Here is a 13392-nt window from a genome sequence, read left to right on the forward strand (position 1 = left end):
CGTTCTGGTGAAGAGGATCAGACAAGGATGTGAAAAATCATTCTGGTGAAGAGGATTACCAGAAGATGTGAGGAATCGTTCTGGTGAAGGGAATCAGAGAAGGATGTGAACAATTGTTCTGGTGATGAGGTTCAGAAGAAGGTGAAGAGAATCAGGAGAATGTGAAGAATAGTTATTGAGAAGAGGATCAGAGGAAGATGTGAAGATTTTTTTCTGGTGGAGAGGATCAGAGGAAGATGTAAAAAATCATCTGGTGAAGAGAATCAGGAGCATGTGAAGAATAGCTCTGGTGAAGAGGATCAGAGGAAGATGTGAAGTTTTTTTTCTGGTGAAGAGGATCAGAGGAAGATGCAAAGAATCATCTGGTGAAGAGAATCAGGAGCATGTGAAGAATAGTTCTGGTGAAGAGGATCAGAGGAAGATGTGAAGTTTTTTTTCTGGTGAAGAGGATCAGAGGAAGATGTGAAGAATCATTCTGGTGAAAAGGACCAGAGGAAGATGTGAAGAATAGTTCTATCAAAGGAAGATGTGAATAATACTTCTGCTGAAGAGGATCAGAGGAAGATGTGAAGAATCGTTCTGGTGAACAGGTTCAGAGGAGGATGTGAAGAATCATTCTTGTGAAAAAGATCAGAGGAGAATGTGACAAATCATTCTGGTGAAGAGGATCAGAGGAGGATGTGAAGAATTGTTTTGTGAAGAAGATCAGACAAAGATGTTAAGAATTGTTCTGGTGAAGAGGATCAGAGGAGTTTGATAAGAATATTTCGGGTGAAGAAGATCAGAGGAAGATGTGAATAATTCTGGTGAAAAGGATCAGAAGAGGATGTGAAGAATCATTTTGGTGAAGAGGATAAGAGGAGAATGTAAACAATAGTTCTGGTCAAGAGGATCAGAGGAGGATGTGAAAAATTGTTCCAGCAAAGAGGCAGTACACAGTGAAAAAAATCTACAGCCAAATGCATCGATGGTGTCCAACCAAGATGTCTAAACAACTCATCCTTCCTTAGGATAGATGGGTTCTAACATAAGAGAGCCAATATCAATTCCTTTACTGCCTAAGTGAAGCAGAAAGGCAAGACTCCAGTGGCCAAAAGCTGATACAGGGCTGTCAGAACTTGGAGCATGCAGCAAGAATGAATAAACTCTTCCTGTCTGTTGGAGGAGGAATAATAGTGTGGGCAATGTTTTCTTGGCACTTCCTCGCTTTTCTAATACCTGCAGATGGGTGTTTGGACAATAATGTTTATAATATCTATGCATTGAAGCTGATCAAATTCATTCCTTCATGGCATGGTTTTCCCTATGGCAAAAGAACAATGCCCCATGCCACACGGCTCGAATAGTCATGGATTGCTTCCAGGAACATGACAGTGAGTTTCCATGCTGCCCTGGTCTTTGCAGTCCTCTGATCTTTATACCATAGAGAACCTCTGGGACGAGGTAGAATGGGATGTTCAGAGTATATCAGTAGGTAATTGGTGTCCGCTGTGAGACGCTATCCTGTCCGCAAGTGCCAATAATCCTGGTGGTGATTGATTGCTAGATATTCTTTTTGCGATATGGCCACCAGCTGCCAACTGTCGGAGCTTGCAGGGAGTTGTAGTTATGCAATAGCTGGATTGCCTTAGGTTGGAGATCACTGCTTATCGCCTTGTCTTTGCATTTTAAAGCTTTTGGATCTTTCATTTATTATTCTTAGGATTATTGGGGTGACCAATGTTTCAACAGGATGTCCTTATGGAATATCTATACATTTTGTTAAATTTGTATACTGTCAGACTCAACCCTTATCTGGTTTGTTCTAATGGAGACAGTCCCGGATTGATCATATAATGTGAGCATATGCTATATTTACCGATAATGTACTTTCCACCATAAGAGCATAATAGCCCATATGAAATAGAGCCGCGGGGTTAAGCATACGTAATATAAAATACATTAGACAAACACCAGCTATCAACATGACGAGGGATGTATGATTTATACAAGACGTGACATTACAGAGTGCCGACTGTTTGCAGCCATTTACTATGAGTGACAGAACTGGTAGAGGAAAATCTTCAACTAGCTGGGAGCAATAAAGCTATATATCGGGGGCGCCAAGGGAAGAAGACAACGTGGAGTTCAGTCCCTAATGAGATGTAATGAGTAGACGCAGGAAGGATCAGTAGTAGAAATAAAGGATCTAAAATTTAGGATGCATTACCAGGACTATATCAGAAGCGTTTACCGTAGCAAAGTATGGATCCTAAGTAGAAATGCATTGACCAATGTTTTGGGCTATGGAAAAATGTCTTACCTGATGGGATACTCGCTCCAGAGATGAGCGCTGTATCCTCCTTCCGTCTCTGCCACTGCTCTAACCTGATGTGCTCCATTGTCGCCATCTCGCCGGATTATTTATCCAGGCTCAGGTAGCAGAATGCCACCTGAGTATTCAGGTAGATGGTCTTCCTACTATTGTACCACTACTGCATACTTAGCTCTGTTGCATCCATTCCAGTCTACTGCTACAACCACAAAGACTGGAATAGTAGAGTGTAATCCAGTCATCATTGTTTCAGCACTGCTACAACTCTGCTATTCTGATCATCGCTTTTGTAGGAATGCTTCATCCGCCGTTGCTGCTACAAATCTGCTAGTCCACTCGTTGTTATAGCATTACTACATCAGTCGGTACCTACCTTGTTCTGAAAGGTAATTCAGTACCACAATGGACATAGAGGTCAGCGCACATACAGTGACCTGGCAATAACCCAAAAAACAAGAACGAGCTCTGAGACGTGGGAACTCTGTTGACCGCAATCCCTAATCCTCTCAAACCACACTAAAGGCAGCCGTGGATTGCGCCTAACGCTCCCTATGCAACTCGGCACGGCCTGAGAAACTAGCTAGCCTGAAGAAAGAAAATAAGCCTACCTTGCCTCAGAGAAATACCCCAAAGGAAAAGGCAGCCCCCACATATAATGACTGTGAGTTAAGATGAAAAGACAAACGTAGAGATGAAATAGATTTAGCAAAGTGAGGCCCAACTTTCTGAACAGAGCGAGGATAGGAAAGGTAACTTTGTGGTCAACACAAAACCCTACAAAAACCACGCAAAGGGGGCAAAAAGACCCTCCGTACCGAACTAACGGCACGGAGGTACACCCTCTGCGTCCCAGAGCTTCCAGCAAGCAGTAAAAAAACAAATTGACAAGCTGGACAGAAAAAAAACAGCAAACAAATAGCAAAGAGGAACTTAGCTATGCAGAGCAGCAGGCCACAGGAACGATCCAGGAGGAAACAGGTCTAATACTAGAACATAGACTGGAGGCCAGGATCAAAGCACTAGGTGGAGTTAAATAGAGCAGCACCTAACGACTTCACCACATCACCTGAGGAAGGGAACTCAGAAGCCGCAGTACCACTTTCCTCCACCAACGGAAGCTCACAGAGAGAACCAGCCGAAGTACCACTTGTGACCACAGGAGGGAGCTCTGCCACAGAATTCACAACAATACCCCCCCTTGAGGAGGGGTCACCGAACCCTCACCAGAGCTCCCAGGACGACCAGGATGAGCCATATGAAAGGCACGAACAAGATCGGGAGCATGGACATCAGAGGCAAAGACCAAGGAATAATCTTCCTGAGCATAACCCTTCCACTTAACCAGATACTGGAGTTTCCGCCTTGAAACACGAGAATCCAAAATCTTCTCCACAATATACTCCAACTCCCCCTCCACCAAAATCGGGGCAGGAGGATCAACAGATGGAACCATAGGTGCCACGTATCTCCGCAACAATGACCTATGGAATACGTTATGTATGGAAAAAGAATCTGGAAGGGTCAGACGAAAAGACACAGGATTAAGAACCTCAGAAATCCTATACGGACCAATAAAACGAGGTTTAAACTTAGGAGAGGAAACCTTCATAGGAATATGACGAGAAGATAACCAAACCAAGTCCCCAACCCGAAGTCGGGGACCCACACAGCGTCTGCGATTAGCGAAACGTTGAGCCTTCTCCTGGGACAAAGTCAAATTGTCCACTACATGAGTCCAAATCTGCTGCAACCTGTCCACCACAGTATCCACACCAGGACAGTCCGAAGACTCAACCTGCCCTGAAGAGAAACGAGGATGGAACCCAGAGTTGCAGAAAAACGGCGAAACCAAGGTAGCCGAGCTGGCCCGATTATTAAGGGCGAACTCAGCCAAAGGCAAAAAGGACACCCAGTCATCCTGATCAGCAGAAACAAAGCATCTCAGATATGTTTCCAAGGTCTGATTGGTTCGTTCGGTCTGGCCATTAGTCTGAGGATGGAAAGCCGAGGAAAAAGACAAGTCAATGCCCATCCTACCACAAAAGGCTCGCCAAAACCTCGAAACAAACTGGGAACCTCTGTCAGAAACGATATTCTCTGGAATGCCATGTAAACGAACCACATGCTGGAAAAACAATGGCACCAAATCAGAGGAGGAAGGCAATTTAGACAAGGGTACCAAATGGACCATCTTAGAGAAGCGATCACAGACCACCCAAATGACTGACATCTTTTGAGAGACGGGAAGATCTGAAATAAAATCCATAGAGATATGTGTCCAAGGCCTCTTCGGGACCGGCAAGGGCAAAAGCAACCCACTGGCACGAGAACAGCAGGGCTTAGCCCGAGCACAAATCCCACAGGACTGCACAAAAGTACGCACATCCCGCGACAGAGATGGCCACCAAAAGGATCTAGCCACTAACTCTCTGGTACCAAAGATTCCAGGATGACCAGCCAACACCGAACAATGAACCTCAGAGAAAACTTTATTCGTCCACCTATCAGGGAAAAACAGTTTCTCCGTTGGGCAACGATCAGGTTTATTAGCCTGAAATTTTTGCAGCACCCGCCGCAAATCAGGGGAGATGGCAGACACAATTACTCCCTCTTTGAGGATACCCGCCGGCTCAGATACACCCGGAGAGTCGGGTACAAAACTCCTAGACAGAGCATCCGCCTTCACATTTTTAGAGCCCGGAAGGTATGAAATCACAAAGTCAAAACGGGCAAAAAACAACGACCAACGAGCTTGTCTAGGATTCAACCGCTTGGCGGACTCGAGATAAGTCAAGTTCTTATGATCAGTCAAGACCACCACGCGATGCTTAGCTCCTTCAAGCCAATGACGCCACTCCTCGAATGCCCACTTCATGGCCAGCAACTCTCGATTGCCCACATCATAATTTCGCTCAGCAGGCAAAAACTTCCTGGAAAAGAAGGCGCATGGTTTCATCACCGAGCAATCAGAACTTCTCTGCGACAAAACAGCCCCTGCTCCAATCTCAGAAGCATCAACCTCGACCAGGAACGGAAGCGAAACATCTGGTTGACACAACACAGGGGCAGAAGAAAAACGACGCTTCAACTCTTGAAAAGCTTCCACCGCAGCAGAAGACCAATTGACCAAATCAGCACCTTTCTTGGTCAAATCGGTCAATGGTTTAGCAATACTAGAAAAATTGCAGATGAAGCGACGATAAAAATTAGCAAAGCCCAGGAACTTTTGCAGACTTTTCAGAGATGTCGGCTGAGTCCAATTATGGATGGCTTGGACCTTAACAGGGTCCATCTCTATAGTAGAAGGGGAAAAGATGAACCCCAAAAATGAAACATTCTGATCACCAAAGAGACACTTTGATCCCTTCACAAACAAAGAATTAGCACGCAGGACCTGAAACACCATTCTGACCTGCTTCACATGAGACTCCCAATGATCCGAGAAGATCAAAATGTCATCTAAGTACACAATCAGGAATTTATCCAGGTACTCTCGGAAGATGTCATGCATAAAGGACTGAAACACTGATGGAGCATTGGCAAGTCCGAATGGCATTACTAGATACTCAAAATGGCCCTCGGGCATATTAAATGCAGTTTTCCACTCATCGCCTCGCTTAATACGCACAAGATTATACGCACCACGAAGATCTATCTTGGTGAACCAACTAGCCCCCTTAATCCGAGCAAACAAATCAGATAACAATGGCAAGGGGTACTGAAATTTAACCGTGATCTTATTTAGAAGGCGGTAATCTATACAAGGTCTCAGTGAACCATCCTTCTTGGCTACAAAAAAGAACCCTGCTCCTAATGGCGACGATGACGGGCGAATATGCCCCTTCTCCAAAGACTCCTTCACATAACTCCGCATAGGGGCGTGCTCAGGCACAGATAAATTAAACAGTCGACCTTTTGGGAATTTACTACCAGGAATCAAATCGATAGCACAATCACAATCCCTATGCGGAGGTAGGGTATCGGACTTGGGCTCATCAAATAAATCCCGGTAATCAGACAAGAACTCAGGAACCTCAGAAGGGGTGGATGACGAAATAGTCAGAAATGGGACATCACCATGTACCCCCTGACAACCCCAGCTGGACACAGACATGGATTTCCAATCTAATACTGGATTATGGACTTGTAGCCATGGCAACCCCAACACGACCACATCATGCAGATTATGCAAAACCAGAAAGCGAATAACCTCCTGATGTGCAGGAGCCATGCACATGGTCAGCTGGGTCCAGTACTGAGGCTTATTCGTGGCCAAAGGCGTAGCATCAATTCCTCTCAATGGAATAGGACACTGCAAGGGCTCCAAGACAAACCCACAGCGCCTAGCAAACTCCAAGTCCATCAAATTCAGGGCAGCGCCTGAATCCACAAATGCCATGACAGAATAAGATGACAAAGAGCAGATCAAGGTAACAGACAGAAGAAATTTTGACTGTATCGTACCAATGGTGGCAGACCTAGCGAACCGCTTAGTGCGCTTAGGACAATCAGAGATAGCATGAGTGGAATCACCACAGTAGAAACACAGCCCATTCAGACGTCTGTGTTCTTGCCGTTCAACTCTGGTCAAAGTCCTATCGCACTGCATAGGCTCAGGTTTAAGCTCAGGTAATACCGCCAAATGGTGCACAGATTTATGCTCGCACAAGCGTCGACCAATCTGAATGGCCAAAGACATAGACTCATTCAAACCAGCAGGCATAGGAAATCCCACCATGACATCCTTAAGGGCTTCAGAGAGACCTTTTCTGAAAATAGCTGCGCGCGCACCTTCATTCCACTGAGTGAGTACGGACCACTTTCTAAACTTCTGACAATATACCTCTATTTCATCCTGACCCTGACACAGACGCAGCAAATTCTTCTCTGCCTGATCCACAGAATTAGGCTCATCGTACAGCAATCCGAGCGCCAGGAAAAATGCATCGATATTACTTAATGCAGGATCTCCTGACGCAAGAGAAAATGCCCAGTCCTGAGGGTCGCCACGCAAAAAAGAAATAACGATCCTAACTTGTTGAACTGGGTCACCAGAGGAGCGAGGTTTCAAAGCCAGAAATAGTTTACAATTATTTTTGAAACTCAGAAATTTAGTTCTATCTCCAAAAAACAAATCAGGAATAGGAAATCTCGGTTCTAACATAGAATTCTGAACCACAAAGTCTTGAATACTTTGTACTCTTGCCGTGAGCTGATCCACACATGAAGACAGACCTTTAATGTCCATTACTACACCTGTGTCCTGAACCACCCAAATGTCTAGGGGAAAAAAAAGGCAAAACACAGTGCAAAGAAAAAAAAATGGTCTCAGAACTTCTTTTTTCCCTCTATTGGGAATCATTAGTACTTTGGGCCTCCAGTACTGTTCTGAAAGGTAATTCAGTACCACAATGGACATAGAGGTCAGCGCACATACAGTGACCTGGCAATAACCCAAAAAACAAGAACGAGCTCTGAGACGTGGGAACTCTGTTGACCGCAATCCCTAATCCTCTCAAACCACACTAAAGGCAGCCATGGATTGCGCCTAACGCTCCCTATGCAACTCGGCACGGCCTGAGAAACTAGCTAGCCTGAAGAAAGAAAATAAGCCTACCTTGCCTCAGAGAAATACCCCAAAGGAAAAGGCAGCCCCCACATATAATGACTGTGAGTTAAGATGAAAAGACAAACGTAGAGATGAAATAGATTTAGCAAAGTGAGGCCCAACTTTCTGAACAGAGCGAGGATAGGAAAGGTAACTTTGTGGTCAACACAAAACCCTACAAAAACCATGCAAAGGGGGCAAAAAGACCCTCCGTACCGAACTAACGGCATGGAGGTACACCCTCTGCGTCCCAGAGCTTCCAGCAAGCAGTAAAAAACAAATTGACAAGCTGGACAGAAAAAAACAGCAAACAAATAGCAAAGAGGAACTTAGCTATGCAGAGCAGCAGGCCACAGGAACGATCCAGGAGGAAACAGGTCCAATACTAGAACATAGACTGGAGGCCAGGATCAAAGCACTAGGTGGAGTTAAATAGAGCAGCACCTAACGACTTCACCACATCACCTGAGGAAGGGAACTCAGAAGCCGCAGTACCACTTTCCTCCACCAACGGAAGCTCACAGAGAGAACCAGCCGAAGTACCACTTGTGACCACAGGAGGGAGCTCTGCCACAGAATTCACAACACTACCTGCACGCAACCTTCAATCCTCTCATAACCTCCTTCTCTACTCCTCTCTCATATCTTCCTCCCACAACTGCATACAAGATTTCTCCCGTGCTTACCCCATACTCTGGAACTCTCTACCCCAACAAATCAGACTCTCGCCTACCACGGAAACCTTCAAAAGGAACCTGAATACCCACCTCTTCTGACAAGCCTACAGCCTGCAATGATCCTCTGTCTGCTGAACCGCCTCACAACCAGCTCTTCCCTATCCTAGTGTATCGTCACCCATCCCCTGCAGACTGAGCCCTCGCCGGCTGGGTCCTCTCTCCTCCTGTACCTGTTAGTGCCTTGTTTTACTCATGTTTATTGTACTTATCTATATTTGCCCCGTTCACATGTAAAGCGCCATGGAATAAATGGTGCTATAAAAATGTATAATAATAATCAGTCATCGCTGTTCTAGCTCTGCCACTCCAGTTTGGCATCTCCTTCACAGTCCATTCTTCAGCACAATTTCACCAGGCCTCCATCATCCTCTTTCCCTCTTGCCACCTATCAGTGATGCTTACCGAGACTAGGGGCTCTGAGGGTCCAACTCCCCAGTTGATACACAAGAGGTGCAATGTCACAACTTAGAAGCATCGTATCTCATTACGGTCAATATCCTAGAACTGTCTCCCCTTTTCCTCATAGTTTGTAAGCTTGCGAGCAGGGCCCTCATTCCTCCTGGTATCTATTTTGAACTGTGATTTCTGTTATGCTGTAATGTCTATTGTCTGTACAAGTCCCCTCTATAATTTGTAAAGCGCTGCGGAATATGTTGGCGCTATATAAATAAAAATTATTATTATATTATTATTATTATATTATTTTGTATCATGTCACCTATCATGATACTACTGGAAGGGGAAGACATATCATTGGTGCAACCTCTGCTGCCGCACAGGGACCCTAGAAGCCGTACTTCAAATTTTTGACACACATTTCTAAGCCAACTAATTAGAGATGAGTGAATCTTTGGAAACTGTATTTTGCCATCTTTGGCAAATATTTCCAAAAAATATATTTTTCAGCTAATTGATGCAACAAAAATCTCAATACTGCAAAGCCTCCAATTGGCCTGAAAATACATCTGTAACAGTCATCGTGGATCCCCTAGGACTGTATTGAACACGTTTCCAGCTCCCTAATGCAAATACAACCTTAGTAAAGTCATAGTGACCTCAATGTATATGACCATGTGTAACAGATGGTAGCTGTTATCAATGCTGAGCTGTCACACACTATCTGCAATATTTATTCAGTGTTTTATAGCTTTTCACTCTGTATCCGTATGGCTAAGCTGTGATGTGCCCTCATTATCCAGAGTCAACTTAAAATTGATGATTCTGTAGTTATTGTAACAGAAATTAGTAATCCAGGCACTAATTTTCTGCAGAGCTTGTGCTTATACTCAGCAGCCAACCTAAACAAACAGAGCTGCAGTATAAAGCATAAAGTGATAGGGACGGAGTAACAGCCAGGACAATGTTGGGATTACTGTTGCACATGAGATGCACTTTCTCAGGTATCAGACCCAGGCAAAGAGAAAAAAAAGGATTAAAGACTAGTATTGTCATCTGCTTAGACATAGGGATTATCAATGATTTTCCAGGAGAAAGTTTCCCATTTAAATATTTAAACTATATCTGGAGAAGAAAGAGATATAAAGAGCATTTTGTTGTTCTGGAGGATCCGACACATCCATCCATTGCACCAAGCCCATTAATTTCAGTGAGAAGTAGTGATGAGTCATTCGCGAACAATCCACCAAAAAGAGGCGGCTTCCTGCCGTGAACGATGGGAGGCGTCATGTCAGTGGGACCCACTAAAATCCCTGAATGGCTCTCAATGGGTTTAAAATCCCAGTGTTCGGCATACCTAACTCTGCCCTCCTGGATAAAACTCCACCCACTCATCAATTTAATTGGTTACCAGCAAGTGAGCGGGGTTTCTGCCATGGGTGGGTGGGGTTTTCGGATGAGTGAACGCATGTATTAAATAGGGATGCATTTAGGATCCAAAAAGAGCTGCCTCTTTTTGGTTGAGTGGAGCCATGAGAGCCGGATCAGCAAAAAGAGCCAGACTGGCCATCACTACTGAGAAGCGTCCTTCGGAGGCGCTGCATGGGAATTGAATGCTTGTCTAGGTTTTTCATTGGGTCATACTTGATTTCTGGGGCTCCCCTGGGATCAGCTTAGGCTATGATGCACTTTGATCATGGCAAAACATTTTACCTAAATGATGTGGGCAAATTGCTTCAATCCCAATAGCTCCGATCATTCTGATCAGAATTCTTGTAAGCTGCCAATACGGATGCCATGCTGGCTACTTGCATGGGCAGGAAGTGCCACCCTACTAACTGTGGTCACCGCTCTGCTGCTCCCAGTCTTGGGTCATCTCACTGGGCTGCCTCTTTCAGCATTTTTAGCTCTGCTGCATCCTACTGCTGCTGGTGACTCTTCACCCAGCTAAACTTTGCATGAACTTAACCACTTGTGTCCTGCTTCCTCAGCCTATCCTGAGGTAGAAAGGGGTTTATTAGGCAACTCCTTCCACCCCTCCTTGCCTAAATGTAGGCTCCTAGTTGCTTGTCTCTGCATGTTCCATCTGTCTCCACTGCTATTGACTTAGCTGACCATTTATCCTGATCTCACCATTCCTGATCTCGAATATGTATATTGAGCCTGTGCTGCCTGCCCTGATGTTGGATTGTCTGACCACGTATTTGCCTTCATCCTCCTGTACTTTGTACCCATGCCTCTGACCTGGTCAGCTGCTGCAGAGCCGGGGCCTGCCCTCGAGTGATACCTGGTGGCTACCTATGGCCAAGCCTATCCTCACCATCAGAGGCTCTAGTGAGTACCAGGAAGTCATTTAGTTAGGCCTCTCCAGGGTAAAACCGGCCAGTGGTCCACATTCGGTCCACAGTGGTCTACATTCACCTGTATTACAATGGAAACATTGAATTTATGCAATGATTGCCGGAACCAATGTTTTTACAATGTCTGTAGTGTAATGAAATCATGGGGTGTGTTCATATTCCAACATTACCAGTCAGTGCTACGTGTGTCTGACATTATATTATAGAGACGTGTTTCTCACTCAGTTCTTAATTAATTCTTACATTTCCAGGCGGAATAATAGAGGAGCAGCCCAAAGTGGCGTTCTAAGAAAAGATGATCTAGAACCTGTATTTCATTAAGAATACCTGTGTTTACTAATACAGGCATATAAGGTGAGAGGATAGAGTCAGTAATAAGTTGCTCATTGCTGGAGGTCCGAGAAATGAAGCTCCTATTAAAGTCTATAGGACTGATGAAGATGGATGAATGAGACATTTGGATATTTTGTTTGTCCTATTAACATTGAATGAAATGGTGAAGGACATGCTAAACATTCAGATCATGGGCTCCAGAGTGTCATGATTGGGAGCAGTGGGGGTCCTGCGGTCAGACCTCAAGTTTTGAAATCACTGATTAGCTATCCTGTTTGTAGTTGACAAGTTGGTGAGATGAACCAACCTCTTTTATTAAAGAAGCACTCCTCCTCCCATCAAATTTTTTATCCTCTTAATATATTGTAGTCATCATATTATATAGCACCGTGTATTACAATTGCTAATTTTGCCTTTCTACCCGACTAATTCTTCTCTTTTCAATTAGGTCTATGACGTCATGTGATTAAAAATTGACTAGCTGAAACTTTCCATGCTCTATATAGAAACAGAAAATCTCTTTTCCCTGCATGAGTCATCATTAGAGCCACCATACTACATTACTGTAAAGTCTCTGGTGTCGGACGGTGGAGCAGCGTGGTCAGAAGCTGAAGAGTAGGTAGAGCTGGGCTGCCAACGACTTTGCAGTCATGTAGTATTGTAGTTCCAACGATGACTCATGCAGAGAAAAAAGAATTACTGTTTCTACATAGCGCTTTTCAGTTTTTAATCACATGATGTGATTAAATGGAAAACAGAAGACCTAAATAGACTTAATGGAGAACAGACGAATTAACTGGGTGGAAGGGCCAATGAGCAACTGTAAGTACTATATAATATGATGATTGCAAAATATTAAGAAGATAAAAAAACTTTGATGTAAGTGATTCTTTAATTGTCATACTATTGCAGAACATTTAAAAAATTGCATACATTTTTTATAAAAAACAAACAAAATAACAAATAGCAAAAAGCAAGCATAAGAAATAAAACATAAATAAATTAGCGAAGAAAGATAATTTTTTAACCCATTCTGGTTATTGTAAGTAAATAAACATCACTTTTGGGTGCGGGAACTTATTTTACTTTCTGCTGAATTAGAACCAATTTTTTATGGCAAATGTAATCACTTTTTTCCAAAGCCGAGCGAGCGGTAATTCATCAAAACCGACGGCCGTTATCTTTGTATCTGTAGATCATATGAGTGTTTTTTGAGGATATACATTGAATTCACCGCCTGAAGCTGACAATTATATAGGTGACATATGAAAAGGAGACGACATCTTTAAGATGAGATTTAAGGACAAAAATAAATTAATTGTCTGTCAGCCGGGTAAAAAGCAAAAAATGAAAAATGCCATCACCGTCTCTAAATGGACCAGTTAAAGAAATACATGTCCGTCTGGGGCTGGTACCCAGAGGGTTAGACACAGTCATAGACTTCCACTGCTTAACAGATAATGCATGTCTTCAACGGATGCAAGTAATGTGTTTTTTTTTTCTTTTTTTACCTCTCCCTATCTGGAAGGAATGAATCAAATATGAGCAAGGCTAGAACATAATTTTCGACCCATTGCCTTTGATTAAGTGCTTTAACATGTGGGTCCTAAGACTGGAAATCATTCTAATGAGGCATAAAACACT

The sequence above is a fragment of the Ranitomeya imitator genome, chromosome 1 (assembly GCF_032444005.1).
Source record: "Ranitomeya imitator isolate aRanImi1 chromosome 1, aRanImi1.pri, whole genome shotgun sequence".
NCBI lineage: Eukaryota > Metazoa > Chordata > Amphibia > Anura > Dendrobatidae > Ranitomeya > Ranitomeya imitator.